A 15,489-nucleotide genomic window follows, 5' to 3' on the forward strand; every position below is an offset into this window, starting at 1 on the left:
TCTAGGCCACCTTCTTTCTTAGCCAGAGGAGGGTCAGGCTGAGCCAGCCATGTGCCCAGAGGGGACCTGGAAAACCATGGGGATTTTTAACTGAAAGCACATTTTCTTCAGCTCATCTTTAAATGACAGAAAATAAAACAAGCTCACTGTAAAAATGAGAAGTAATTCAGATGTGTACGGAGTAAAAAGCAAAGCCCTTTTTCATGGCTCCCCCTCCCAGATCTTAACCTCTGTGGACAGACTGGTGAGTTTCCTTTAAGGCATTTTTCTTTCCACTTGGAAATAAATCTTTTTCCTTCCCTAAGGGAACACTACACATGGTGACTATTCATTTATCAGGGACAGGTTTCCACATATAGTGCAGCCTCAGTCTTAGTTTTTAAATGATTTTTTTTTTTTCTTTTTAGGGCTGCACCCGCGGCATATGGAGGTTCCCAGGCTAGAGGTCCAATCAGAGTTATAGCTGCCGGCCTACACCCTGGCCACAGCCATGCAGGATCCGAGGTGGGTCTGTGACCTACACCACAGCTCACGGCAACGCCAGATCCTTAACCCACTGAGCAAGGCCAGGGATCGAACCTGCGTCTTCATGGATACTAGTCAGATTCGTTTCCGCTGCGCCATGATGGGAACTCCCTTAAAATGAAATTTGAAAAACAAATTTATTAACAGTTCCTAGAACAACGCCGTGTGGCAGCCCTGTAAACAGCATAAAGAGTTTACTGGGAAGAACAGAGAGTTATTTTCCATTGCACCTCCCACACTGACCCCTGCTCTGAGTTCTCTGTGTCCCCAAACACACAGGGGAGGGCAGGTCACACGTCACACCGCACTTGGGGCACAAGGTGTAGGCGGGCCATGCTTTGTCACCAGCCTGCTGATGTCACTTAGGTTATCTTTATTTTTTTTTCTTTTTAGGGCCACACTTCTGGCATATGGAAGTTCCCGGGCTAGGGGTCCCGTCGGAGCTGGAGACGCTGGCCTATGCCACAGCCACAGCCACGCGGGGTCCGAGCTGCATTTGTGACCTACACCACAGCTCACAGCAACGCCAGATCCTTAACCCACTGAACAAGGCCAGAGATCGAACGTGCATCCCCAGGGATATTAGTTGGGTTCTTAGCCCGCTGAGCCACAACAGGAACTGCCTTATCTAAGTTATCTTTAGCTTTTCACTTTTTTTTTTCTTTTTTGGCTGCCCTGAGGCATGGTGGTGTTTCCGGGCCAGGCATTAGATCCAAGCCGCAGTTGTGACCTAAACCACAGCTGCAGCAACACTGGATCCCTAACCCACTGAGCCCGGCTGGGCATGGAACTTGTGTCCCAGCGCTGCAGAGACGCCACTGACCCATTACCCCACAGTGAGAACTCCATAGCTTTTCACTTTTAAACCAGGCTGCAGTGACCCCTTTGCACTGATATCCTTAGGCCCACATAGGAAAGCTTCCCGAGGGTGGCCTGGCCGGGTCACAGGAGCACGTGGTCACAGTCAAGGTGCCGGCAGAACCCAGGCCCTGATTCCTGAGAGGTGGCCAGGGACAGTATAACACAGGAGGGGAGAGGGCAGCAGGCCAGGAGCCAGGAGGCCTGGGTTCTGAGCCTGTCACTTCCCTTCTCTGGGCCTGTTTCTTCCCCCTCAAATGGACGGGCTGGCCCAGAGGGCCCTGGCGGCCTTTCCAGGCTTCCGACAGCCACCAGCCCATAAAACCGGGTGAGGGCTTGTCCCCCGTGCCCTGCAGCTCTTCCCCGCCGTCTGGAATGGCGCTCTCTGCTCTGATGACCCTGAAAATCTGTTTTACTTTTCAGATGTTTGGGAGATGTTTCCGTTTCTATTCTAGGACCTGTCCGGGTGGAGCTGGCCTGTCTGTTACCGCATCAGAGGGAAGGTGGCACTGGGATGGGAGGGGACGCCTGGGTGAGAGTCCCAGGCTTACAAAGGACCTTCCTCTCAGCCTCTCTGTGTGACTTGTCAGGACAAGGCTTGTCATGTGACTTCAGGAAGGACTTGTGTCATTTCGGACCCAATTAAGAAACAGACACACTCTAGGTTTGTTTTTTTTTTTGTCTTTTTGCTATTTCTTTGGGCTGCTCCCACAGCATATGGAGGTTCCCAGGCTAGGGGTCGAATCGGAGCTGCAGCCACTGGCATACGCCAGAGCCACAGCAACGTGGGATCCGAGCCGCGTCTGCAAACTACACCACAGCTCACGGCAACGCCGGATCGTTAACCCACTGAGCAAGGGCAGGGACCGAACCCGCAACCTCATGGTTCCTAGTCGGATTTGCTAACCACTGCGCCACAACGGGAACTCCCACTCTAGGTATTTCAGGGAGAAGAAGCTAGAACAGGGAGCTGGTTACACAGGCTGTGTGTGGGAGAGCCAAGAGGCCAGAGGGGGCGTGATGAGTCAACCCAGAGATGGCCCACTGTGGGAAGGTGCCACCACCCGGAGGCGGGGGCACGGGGAGGTGGTGGATCCTGGGCTGACTGGTGCCAGCTGGAGCCTTCCTGGGTGGGGCACAGAGGACATGCAACTGCAGCCAGTGACCCCACCTGAGGCAGAATGTTCTCTCTTCAAGCCCCGCTCCTCAGTTTTCCTTGGTGCCTCGGTGGGGGCAGAACCCAGCTGGAAACAGGCTGGCAATGGAGCCTGGGCAATGTAGCCCTCAGGCTTCAGCCCCTGCAACCCAGGCAGGAATGTATGTGAGGTTGGGGGCCCAGGACTGGCCCGTGACTATTTGTGCTTAAATGCTCCGGGTGTTGGGGAGCTTACCCTCTAACTCTAGAGGTAGCCATCACAGTCCATTTCACTGCCTGCTGAGTATGAGTGTTGGCTCAGAGTAAGGAAGAACAGTTTGTGACTCCCACCCTGGAGACGAGGGTTTGTCTTGGAGCAGGAGTGGTTTGTGTAAGTCGGTTGCCTCACGCCTGCTGGCTTTTCTCATACTGTCAGAGCTGCCAGGAAAGCTCTTCCCACCCTCCGGTGCTCAGCTGACTTTCACCCAGCTGGTGAGATTCAGCTCTTCCAGGAAGCTGCCCAGCACCCACATGCTGGGGGATGGTGGCCTTGTGCCCATCTGGGGCACCTTGCGCCTCCTTCTCTGTTGAGCCCTCATGACATCACATCACAGGTGCATTTCCCTGTTTGTCCACCTGATCCATCCTGGGCCCAGAGCTCAAGGGACTCAACTTTGGTTGCTCCCCGCCTCCACTGCTAACCTACTAAAGGCTTCGTATCCAGAATGTAATTCGCCCAACAACCTGAACTGAGGTATCGTTAGGCCCGTTTCTCAGCTGGAGACTCTGAGGTTCAGAGAGGAGGGGGTCCAGGCCTCCTCTGTGGGGGCAGAGCTGGGATTTGAACCCACTTCTCTGGCCGTGAAGGCCGTGTTCCATAAGCACGGGGCTGGCCTGCCTGGCTTTGCCACAGAACAGCTGGGCAGAGGCATGGAAATGCATGGGACGCCCCACTGGGAACACTTTCAGTTCAGCTCTGGTGCCTCGTCCCCCTCCTTCCGTCCAAGCCCTGTGACGTCAGCCCCTTGCAGACAAGGAGGCCGTTCCCATGGCCACTTCTCCATTCTGAAATGACCAAGAGGCCGGGCTGCGACGGCAGGTCTAACCACAGATTGACAGATGTTTCCATGTGTGGAAGTGGGGTTTGAGGCTTGACGTGTGTTTTCACGGTTCCCTTTTCACTCGCTCCCTTGGGTGATCTGTCTAGTCGTGGTCTTGATGCTCTGATGTGTTTCATGTCTATTGCACACACGCCTTAGGCCTTTCTTAATTATCCCTTTCCTTAGCAGAGTACTTTCTAGTTGGCATAGCACTTGTTCACGCATCAGCTCAGTGGATCTGCCCAGCGAACCTGGGACCTGGGCCCATTGGCTAGGAGCTCAGAGATGCCAAGGAGTGACAATAACCATGACTTGCTGCCCTTGACCGAGCACTTTTAAGCCTCACGAAAGGCACAGTGGGATGTTGAACCCCCCGAGCAAGCATCTCCTTTAATCTTCTGCAGCTTTATGAAGTAGAATTGACTATCGTTCCTATTTTAGAAGCAGAGCTACAGAAGCCCGAAAAGGATAATGGACTTGCCTGAGGTCACACAGCAGCAAATTTCGATCTAGAACCCACTTCTTGCATCCTGGTGCAGTGTTCTGACCAGCTCTCGAAAACTGAAAAAAGAAAAAAAGTTGCTGTATTTCAATAGACCCACAGCATCATTGAACATAGATACACCACGACTTGCTATACCCTAGGAGATAAAAATGCCATCCGTTTAACTAAGATGTAGTCATTTATCACTTAGAATTTCAAAATTTCCTACTAAGTAAAAGAGCTCAGACTTAGATGCATATCATACAGATATACAAGCATATATGTCTATATCATGCATAGATATCACTCTTGTGCATTCATGAAAGGAAATTTATATGAAAATAAATGTATGTGAAATGAAACCAAATATATTTACATGAAAATAAACTTCTTCACATTTAAAACGGACTCTGACTCCACACACCCAAGGCCCGTGCTTTTTCACGCACACTGTCCTCCGTGTGGGCCAGCTTGGGCGACACAGGCCTCATTCTCCTGTTTTTAAACATTTTATTGAACTAAAGCTTACATATAATAAACTGCACAAAGGATAATATGTTCACGTCTGTGATCAGTGGTGGGCTGTTGTTATATACCTAGGTATTTTGCAAACTGGTTTTTAAACTGTTAGTCACTTAAAATCAGCCCCAGTGGGAATATTTACACCATGGAAATGGGCAAATGTTACAATTTGGGGCTTCCCCCCTCCCCCGTCCTCAGAGATTGTTGTTGTTGCTTTGTCCTTTCTACGGCAGCACCTGCGGCATTTGGAAATTCCCGGGCCAAGGGTTGAATCGGAACTGAAGCTTAGGTCCACACCATAGCCACGGCCACACCAGATCTGAGATGCATCTGTGACCTACACCATAGCTTGTGGCAGCTCTGTATCCTTAACCCACTGAGCAAGGCCAGGGATCAAACCTGCATCCTCGTGGATGCTACATCAGGTTCTTAACACACTGAGCCACAGAGGGAACTCCCAGAGATTGGTTTACCAGCACCTCACTGATTGTAACCACCATCAGGATTGGGAGAGAGATTTCCAGGATGCTAGCAGGCCCCTCTGTGCTCTCCCTAACCTCCCCCAAGGAACTTCGCTGAAGCTGCAGCATTTCTTACAAGAATCCCCAGATGACTGAGAGCCCTTGCACTGGCTTTGCCTTTGGGGGCTCTTCCCACATTTGACTCCCACGTGAAGAATGCAGCTGAGCGTGTCCTTTTCACTGCCTTCCCCACCCTGTACCCACAATGGGTTGCTTCCTAGAGTTAAAAGAATACTCCTCTATTGTCTCCAGGGTTTTCTTCCAAGCCACAGAAACCCATACCAGAGTGATGCTTGGCTTGGCCAGGCACCGGCAACTCCATCCAGAGGGCTCCTGGCCAGCAGATATTGGGAGACACAGCCCGATTTTAGAGCTATTAAAATGTGGAAAATGGTGCCTCTCAGAATTGCCAAGATACAGTGTATTATTATTCTTTTGAACCTCTTCCTTTGCTGAAGCCGTTTCCTTTGAGAAGCAGTTTCTCTTGACGATGAAGCCGCATAAAGCAGATGTGCCTCCACTTCCTCGTGGCCAGCAGTCTCATTGGTCATCCTGTCTCTAGACAGGTGGTGTCTGCCCACGTCTCCAGGGCCAGCCAGGTGGCCCTGACCTGGAAAGAGAAGGAAACTGTGGCTCTGACACCAGGCTGCTTCTGGACAGTCTGTTTTGGGTGCAGATGAGGGCAGGGTTTGTGCCCTCAGGGGACGGTTCAAGGCCGTCTTTATGGGGGTCTCACCTCGGACACCGCCCTGTGATGACTGCTTCAGGGTCAGTGTTGTGTTCCCAACCTGGCTGTGACCTTCTGTAGCTTCATGTGCCCTCAAAGCCCAGCACACCCCTGACATGGAGCAAGTGCCCAGGAAATGTTTGAATGGATGAGCACATGACAGGTGGGGCTGGAGAGACGTCATTCTGCAGCCTGCCTGACTCCCTGCCCTTGAGAAAGTCACTCGTCTGTGAAATTGACAGGAGCATCTTAGGATAGCATGCAAAGTGCCTTCACACGGGCTCTGAGGGGCTGATTGAGAGCATCGTTATGGGACCCCTTTGGGGACCTCAGGACCACTCTTTCCTTCTGCTCTACCCCAATCCTGCCTGCTGGGGCCAAGGCCTTGGGTCTCTGGCAGGTGGGGCAGGGTGTGGCAGGGAGGACCAGGCTGAGACCTGCTCTGCTCTGGGGCTGGAGGCTGGGGTGGCAGGAAGCGGCATGCAGGGTGAGGTGGATCCAGAGCAATGGGTTTAGAGACAATCTCAGAATAGCAAGGAGATTGAAGTGATTTTGCTGGAAATGGAGTGAGCAAGTTGGAGTGTTGGGGTCAGGAATGAACCTAGCATGTGCTTCAGGAACTGTGGGAAATTCAGAGGGAAGTGTGCTTGCTCCTGGCTGGTGAAGAGCCTTGAACCTGGACCAGAATGTCTGGGCTTGGAGTTCTCATTGTGGGTCAGTGGGTTAAGAATCCGACTAGTATCCATGAGGATGTGGGTTTGATCCCTGGCCTCACTCTGTGGGTTAAAGGACCTGGCATTGCCATGAGCTGCGGTGTAGATTGCAGACACGGCTCAGATCTGGAGTTGCTATAGCTGTGTGTGGGTTGCAGATAAAGCTGGGATCCCATGTTGCCGTGGCTGTGATGTAGGCTGGCAGCTGCAGCTCTGATTTGATCCCTAGCCTGGGAACTTCCATATGGCACGGGTACAGCCCTAAAAAAATAAAAGATTCTATGGGTTCAAGTCCCAGCCCTGCCACCTCCAGTCCTCGTGACTCTAGCTGGTTACTGCCTTCCCTGGGTTTGTTTCCTTACCTGGAAAACCAAGATAATAACCCTGGTTCTGAAAACCTGGTACTTACTTGATAGAGTCCTTGCTCAGAGGCCAGACTCAGAGCACTTAATGTGAATTAATTCAGTGCTTCTCAAAGAGTGGTCCAGGGATCAGCAGCATCAGCATCACTTGGGAGCTTGTTAGAAATGCACATTCTTGGGGTCCTGCTAAATCTGCAACCATGGGAATGTGGCCAGCAGTATGTATTCTAACAACCTCTCCAGGAGATTCTGCTGAAACCTAAAATTTGAGAATCATGACATTAGCTCATTAGTCTCCTCATTGGTTCTGTGAGGTAGGGGATGTTATCATGAAAAGTAAAAGCCTAAGTCATTCTGGAAGGTCCACAGTTCTTCCAAACTCAAAAACAAGTTTTTCAAAAATAAAAAAACATACGATTCATATATCATATAATTAACCCCTTTACAGACTGTACAAGTCATGGTTTTTAGTATAGTCTCACAGTCATGCAGCCATCACTACTAATTCCGGAATATTTTCGTTGCCCTCCCCCCCAAGAATGATGTACCTTTTAGCAGTCACTCCCCCTAGCCCTTGGCAACTAGCAATCTATTCTGTTTCTATGAATTTGTCTATTCTGGACATTTCATATGAATGGAATCGTATGATATGTGCGCTTTTGTTTCATTTAGCATGTTTTCAAGCTTCTTCTACGTCATGCTTCATTCCTTTTTATGGCCAAATTATACTCCGTCGTGTCGATACAATACATTTGGTTTATCCTTCTATCCACCAAGGGATGTTTGGATCGTTTTGGTTTTTTTTTTTTTGTTAATTTCATTGTATGCTAAACATACAACGCAGTGGAATTTAGTTCATGGACACTGTTGTACAACTCTCACCTCTATCTAGTTCCAAAACATTTCGTCACCCCACAAGGGGACCCTCTACCCACTAAGTAGTCATGCCTCATTCCCCCCTTCCCTGAGCCCTGGCAACCCCTCATCTGCTTTCTGCCCCCATGGATTTAACCATTCTGGGTATTTCATATAAAGGACTCATATCATATGTAATTGTTTGTGTCTGACTTGTTTGACTTGGCGTGATGTTTTCAGGGTTCATCCAAGCTGTAGCCTGTATCAGTTCTTTATTTCTTTTTATAGCTGAAAGATAGCTTGTTGCATAGATATACCACATTTTGCTTACCCTTTCACCCACTGATGGACATTTGGGTTGTTTCCACCGTTTGGCTAATGTGAATAATGCTGCTATGAATATTCATGTATGAGTGCTTGTTCGAATACCTATGTTCAGTTCTTTGGGGTATACATCTAGGAGTGGAATTGCTGGATCAGATGATAACCCCGTGTATAACTTTTTGAGGAAATGCCACTCTGTTTTTCCAAAGTGGGTGCCCCACTCTACATTCTCACCAGCAATGTATGAGAGTTTCAGTCTCTTCATATCCTTGTCAGCATTTGCCATTTTCTTTCCTTTTTTTAAACTTCACAGCCATTCCAGTGGAGGTCAAGTGGTATTTCATCGTGGTTTTGATTTGCTTTTCTCTAAGGTTAGTGATGTTGAGCATCTTTCATTTGCTTTTTGGCCACCTAGATGTCCGCTTTGAAGGATGTCTTGTTTTCTTTCTTTCTGACCACACCTGCAGTATATGGAAGTTCCCGGGCCAGGGATCAAATGTGAGCCACAGCTGTGACCTATGCTGTAGCTGTGGCATCATGGGATCATTTAACCCATTGTGCCAGGCTGGAGATTGAACCGGTGCCTCTACAGAGACAAGCCACATCATTAACCCACAGTGCTACGGCAGGAACTCCTTTTTTTTTTTTCTTTTAAGTGAGGCAATTTTTTACTTAAAGAGAGAAGAGGGAGAAGATGGGTATGCGGGGGTGGTGGAAAGGGAAAGAGAAAGATAGAGACAGAGAGAAAGAGCAGAAGAGGAAGAGGAACTCCTCGAAGGATGTCTTTTATAGTCCTTTGTCCATTTCTTTTTTTCTTTTTTTTTCTTTTATGGTCGCATCCATGGCATATGGAGTTTCCCAGGCTAGGGGTTGAATCAGAGCTGTAGCCACTGGCCTATGCCACAGCCACAGCAATGGGGGATCCGAGCCACATCTGCAACCTATACCACAGCTCATGGCAATGCTGGATCCTTAACCTACTGAGCAAGGCCAGGGATCAAACCTGCATTCTCATGAATACCAGTCAGATTCTGAGCCATGACAGGAACTCCCCTTTGTCCTTTTCTGAAGTTGCTTGTCTGTCTTTCTGTTGTTGAGTTTTAGGAGTTCTTTATATATTCTGGCTATTACTCCCTTATCAGATAGTGATTTGCCAATATTTACTGTCATTCTATGGGTTGCCTTTTTACTCCAATGGTAGTGTCTTTTGATGTACCACATATTTTATTATTATTTTTTTTGTCTTTTGTCTTTTTTTTGTTGTTGTTGTTGCTATTTCTTGGGCTGCTCCCACGGCATATGGAGGTTCCCAGGCTAGGGGTTGAATCGGAGCTGTAGCCACTGGCCTACGCCAGAGCCACAGCAACGCGGGATCCGAGCCGCGCCTGCAAACTACACCACAGCTCACGGCAATGCCGGATCGTTAACCCACTGAGCAAGGGCATGGACCGAACCCGCAACCTCATGGTTCCTAGTCGGATTCGTTAACCACTGCGCCACGACGGGAACTCCACATATTTTATTTTGATGAAGTCTAATTTATCTATTTTTTCTTTTGTTGCTTGTGCTTTGATGTCCTGCATCTAAGAAGTCATTGCTAAATTCAACGTCCTGAAGATTTAACTCCTATAAACTTCAGTGCTTACCTTTAGGTCTTTGATCCATTTGGAGTTGGGTTTTGGATATGATGTGAGGTAGGGGTCCACATTTTTTTTTACTTATGGATAGCCAATTGTTCCAGGACCATTTGTAGAAAGAGGCAATATTTTAAGGAAAAATGTTAAGCAGAATCCTAATGTAGCTGCTATGTGCTAGATATGGCAAGAAGTGGGGAGGTAGCTCTTGAGCAAGTGAAGTTTGGGAGATGTTGTTTCCAGTGGATTTTTGCTCCTTGAAGATTTCCTCTGGCCTGGGGGATGCTCTTTTAGTAAGAGATGCCAGGACTGGGGCAATATGGCTGCTGATCTTTCACTGAGAGGGACAACCTGGCAAGATCCCAGCTGGGCTTCTCCTCTACTCTTCCTAGGCCTGTGTTCACAGACAAGTGGTCTCCAGAAGCTTGCCCACCTGGCGCCCATCTGCTTCCTCCTCACCCCCTAAGTGAGCCTTGGTCCACTGGCCAGGCCAAGCACCTCTCCCACCTGGTCAAGTGTGGTTCCAAAAACAATCTTAAGAGAATTTGGCAGTGCTTTCCAGCCGGGACTAATGGTGCTTCTGTCCACGACCCTGACCCAGGTTCCTGTGGGGTGGGTGGCCTCTCCTCACGTCCTGGAAGGTGATGGAAGTGTGTGGTTTTTCTTCTTCTCCTCTTGCTTTTGGAAATAAGCCTTTATCCAAGTCTCTCTGGCCAGACGATGCCAGTGCAGGCTTGCTGGCCTCCTGGTCCAAGCCAAGTACTTCCGTGTGCTGGCTCTCCTGCTCATCACCCACATGGGTCCAGGTGTATTCGTCTGCTGGTGCAGCTGTAACAAAAGGCCACAAACGGGGCAGCTTAAAACAACAAAACAACAGAAATGTATTTTCTCACAGATCTGAAAACTAGAAGTTTGAAATCAAGATGTGGGGAGAGTTGGTACCTAGAGGCTCTCGGGGAGGATCTGTTCTAGGCATCTCTCCTAGCTTCGGTGGCCTCTGGCTATTCTCGTCAGTATCCCTTGACTTGCAGATGCGTCGCTCCAATTTCTGCCTTGTTCTTTGCCGGACCTTCTCCCTGTGTCTCTGTCGTAGTGTCTTTTGTCCTCTTATTTTATGTATTTTATTTTTGGCTGTGCCTGTGGCATGCAGAGTTTCCTGGGCGAGGGATCAAACCTGTGCCAGGGCAGCAACCTCAGCTGCTGCAATGATGCCGGGTCCTTAACCCACTGCACCACCAGGGAACTCCCCTTCCCCCCCATCAGTCGTATTGGACTAAAAGCCCACACCACTCATGATGATCTTACGACATCACCTTAACTAATGACATCTGCAGTGATCCTATTTCCAAATAAGGTCTCATTCTGAGGTTCCAGGAAGGACAAGAATACTGGAAGGGACACTATGCAATCCAAAGCACAAAACAAGGAGCGATAGCTTCTGGGAATCTGCCATGGGGACGGAGGCTGTAGCTGACATTCTGTTTCTGTGAGTCCCTTCTGTGCACCTTTGCTTCTAATAGCCTGCACCCACGGCTCTCTTCAGAGATCTCCCCTTGAGCTACTAGAGGTGCTTTGCCCCACCGCCCCCCGGCCCTCCCACATACAGAAGTGCCTGGGCATTTGTCTTCCCTGGGTGGCCTTGGCGTGGTAATGACTGGCTGGCCCTCATGCAGGAGTATGAAAGTCTGGCTCACTTGCCTCCAGTTGGTAATAAGCTCTGAGGTGGAGCTGACACCCCAGAGTCCCCCCACAGGTCAAGGTCAAGCCGACTAGTTCACTTTCAATGTGCAGTTTCCTCCAACTCTGTCTGTGGTTTGTCCCTGGGAGCACTTCCTTAAGAAACTGCTTTCACACGAATCCTCTTCTCAATGTCTACTCTGGGCAGCCCAACCCGAGACAGGTATCCATATCTTGAGCCTGCTGTGGCCAGGATTGGTGCAAGAACCCAGCCCGGGGGAGCCACGGAGGGACTTGCCTCACAGGGTCCCATGATTCAGTGATTTGTGGCCAGTGGTTGTTTCATAGCTGAAGTCTCCCTTTGGCAGCACTGAGGCATCTCCCAAACATCCTGCTTCAGCTGGTTTTCCCAACCACGCCATCTGAGAGCTTCCGATCTTGCCTTTTCAGGCTGCTGACCAACTGGCCCAGGAGTTAGTGCTGACACATAGCCCTTCACCTCCATTTGAAGGGGATGCCCAGATCTACCACTTGTAGTCCTGTGTGCCCACCCATGACCCAGGCCTGAGTCCTTGGCTTACCTCTCTGACAGTTGACGTTAGGGAACTGTGACTATGAGACCATGGGAGTGTGTAGAGGGCTAGGTACAGATGCCATAGACGTGGGTGACATGGGGCTTGGTAACCTATTCGTGGAATCTGCTTGGATCCTCTGGGCCTGTTCAGTCCCAATTCTAAATATATCATTTCCACTCCATTGTGAATTGCTGCTGTGCCTTTCTCATGCTATGCCTTGGTGGATTTGATAATACCTAGCTCACAATGGAAGCTCAGGTGCTATAGTTGCTTGGTGCCTCATGGTCAGGCACTCAGTCTCTATTAGGATTCAGTAGAAAGCCAGAAATTTATTAAAAACCAAACCAAACCAAAGCTGTTCTCTGCTGTAGAAGACCCTAGGTGTCTGCACTAACTCCCTTCTACTGGGGATTGCCAAAGACTCTCCCCAGTATCCTTATATAGCACTGTGGAACGTTCTTGATCACATGGCTTAAATAACAGGGCAGCTTGCATTGCAGCTTGAACCTCCCCAGAGTTATCTCTTTCTTTGTCTCATAAGTGATGTTGATGTGATGAAGTTGATGTTGATGAAGATGTGAAGACACTGGAATCCTTGTACATTATTGGTGGGAATGTAAAAACTGCCATCATGAAAAACAGTATGGCAGCCAAAACAATCTGAGAAAGAACAGAGCTGGAGGCATCAGCCTCCCTGACTTCAGACTATACCACAAAGCTACAGTAATCCAAACAGTATGGTACTGGTGCAGAAACAGACACATAGATCAATGGAAGAGGATAGACAACCCAGAAATAAACCTACATACTTATGTCAACTAATCTATAACAAAGGAGGTAAGGATGAACAATGGAGAAAAATAGGCTCTTCAATAAGTGGTGCTGGAAAAACTGGATGGTTATAGAAAAAAGAATGAAATTAGGACATTCTTTTAGCACCATCTACAAAAATAAACTCAAAATGGATTAAAGACCTAAATGTAAGACTAGAAATCATAAAACTCCTTGAAGAAAATATATACAGAACACTCTATGACATAAATTGTAGCAATATTTTTGTGGCTCTGTCCCTTAAGGGAAAGGAAACAAAAGCAAAAATAAATAAATGGTAGCTAGCTAAACCAAAAAACATTTGGAGAGTAAAGGAAACCATTGACAAAATGAAAATACAGCCTACTGAATGGAAGAAGATACTTGCAAATGATAGGACTGATAAGGGGTTAAGATCCAAAATATATAAACAGTACATACAACTTAACATCAAAAAACCAAACCCAATTGAAAAATGGGCAGAAGATCTGAACAGACATTTTTCCAAAGAAGATATGCAAATAGCCAACAGGAACATAAAAATGCTCAATATCAGTAATCATCAGGGAAATGCAAATCAAAACCACAATGAGATATCACCTCACACCTGTCAGAATGGCTACAATCAAAGAGACCACAAATAACAAATGCTGGTGAGGATGTGGAGAAAGGGGAACCCTTGGACACTGTTGGTGGGAATGTAAATTGGTGTAGCCACAGTATGACGGTTCCTTAAAAAACTAAAAATACAACTACCATATTACCCGGTAATTCCATTCTTGGGGGTATATCTGGAGAAAATGAAAACACTAATTCAGGAGTTCTTATTGTGGTGCAGTGGAAATGAATCTGGCTGGGAACCATGAGATTTCGGGTTCGATCTCTGGCCTCGCTCAGTGGATTAAGGATCTGGTGTTGCCATGAGCTGTGGTATAGGTTGCAGACACGGCTTAGATCCCGTGTTGCTGTGGCTGTGGTATAGGCTGGCAGCTGTAGCTCCGATTCGACCCCTAGCCTGGGAACCTCCATATACTGTGGGTGTGGCCCCCCCCCAAAAAAAACCCGCTAATTCAAAAAGATATGTGCATTTCAGTGTTCATAGCAGCATTATTTACAATAGCCAAGATATAGAAGCAACATAGGTGTCCATCAAGACATGAGTACATTAAACAAGACATGGTATGTATATGCAATGGAATATCATTCAGCCATAGAAAGAACAAAATTTTGCCATTTACAACCACATGAATGGACCTGGAAGGGATTATGATTAGTGAAATATGCCGGCTACAAGAATATATTATACAGTAGAGGGAATATAGCCAATATTTTATAATAACTTTAAATGGAGTCTAATCTATAAAAAATTTGAATCACTGTTATACACATGAAACTAATATAATATTGTAAATCAGCTAAAAAATTACAACCCCTCCCACAGTATGCGGGCTTCTCAAAGAGTTAAAAATAGAATTACTAGAGAAGGTGCCTTTAGAGCATGAGCTCCCCTTTGCTATTCTCTGGCCATTGAATAAAAGCCTGTCTTGCTTGCACAAAACAAAAACAAACAAACAAGAATTACTATGGGATCCAGCAATTCCATTTCACTTCTGAGTATGTACTCAAAAGAGTAAAAGGTGGGATTCTGAAGACATATCTTACACTTATGTTTATAGCAGCATTATCCATAATAGCCTGAAACACAGAAGCAACACAAGCATCCATGGACAGACAGATGAATAGATAAGCAAACTGGGGTACAGCCGTACAAAGCAACAATAGTCGATTTTAAAAATGAAGGCAATTTTGGAGTTCCCAACATGGCTCAGTGGTTAATGAACCCAACTAGCATCGGATCTATCCCTGGCCTCGCTCAGTGGGTTAAGGATCTGGTGTTGCTGTGGCTGTGGCACAGGCCGGCGGCTACAGCTCTGATTCGACTCCTAGCCTGGGAACCTCCATATGCCACGTGTGCAGCTCTAAAAAGACCAAAAAAAAAAAAAATTTTGGCATATGCTGCAACCTGGATGAACCTTGAGGACATTTTGCTACGTGAAATCCGTTAGTGATGAAACGATGAAAACTACAAGGTTCCACTTACATGACTCAGACTGACTGCCCCCAAGGACAAAAGGCTGGCTGCCTGGGAGGCAGCTTCGTGGTGAAGTTCAGGCTCAGAAGCACCCCGCCCCCCAGGAGAGCAGAAGGAGGCCAGTCTCCAACCCAAAGGCCTCATGGATTAGCTTTCTTCCCCTGCTCTCTCCTACTACTGTCACTCCACTTCGGAAAGCCCACCCCACAAAGACCCCTACCTCTGGAACTTCTAGCGAACCTGAGCTAAGACAGCCCCTGGCGGGAGGATCGTGATGGGGATTGGCCAGGGCTGGAAGGGGTTCTGCGGCCCCTGCCACTCGAAGGCAAACTGCTTCAGCCCCTCTCTGTTGTCGGACATCACGAAGAGAGTCTGTCAGATCAGCAGCTGCCTGCCAGGTTCCAGACGCATCTGACCTGCCCCAGTGAAGACACCATCCATACTGCGAGAGTCAGCTGCACCTGGCGGGGCTCCTGGCAGCCTGCACGCACTTCCTCAGAGGGCGCCCCCCTGACCCCCTTCTCTTTTTTTCATTTTTTATTGAAGTATAGTTGATTTAATGTTGTGCTAATTTC

Source organism: Phacochoerus africanus, chromosome 8, assembly GCF_016906955.1.
Source record: "Phacochoerus africanus isolate WHEZ1 chromosome 8, ROS_Pafr_v1, whole genome shotgun sequence".
In the NCBI taxonomy this organism is placed as follows: Eukaryota; Metazoa; Chordata; class Mammalia; order Artiodactyla; family Suidae; genus Phacochoerus; species Phacochoerus africanus.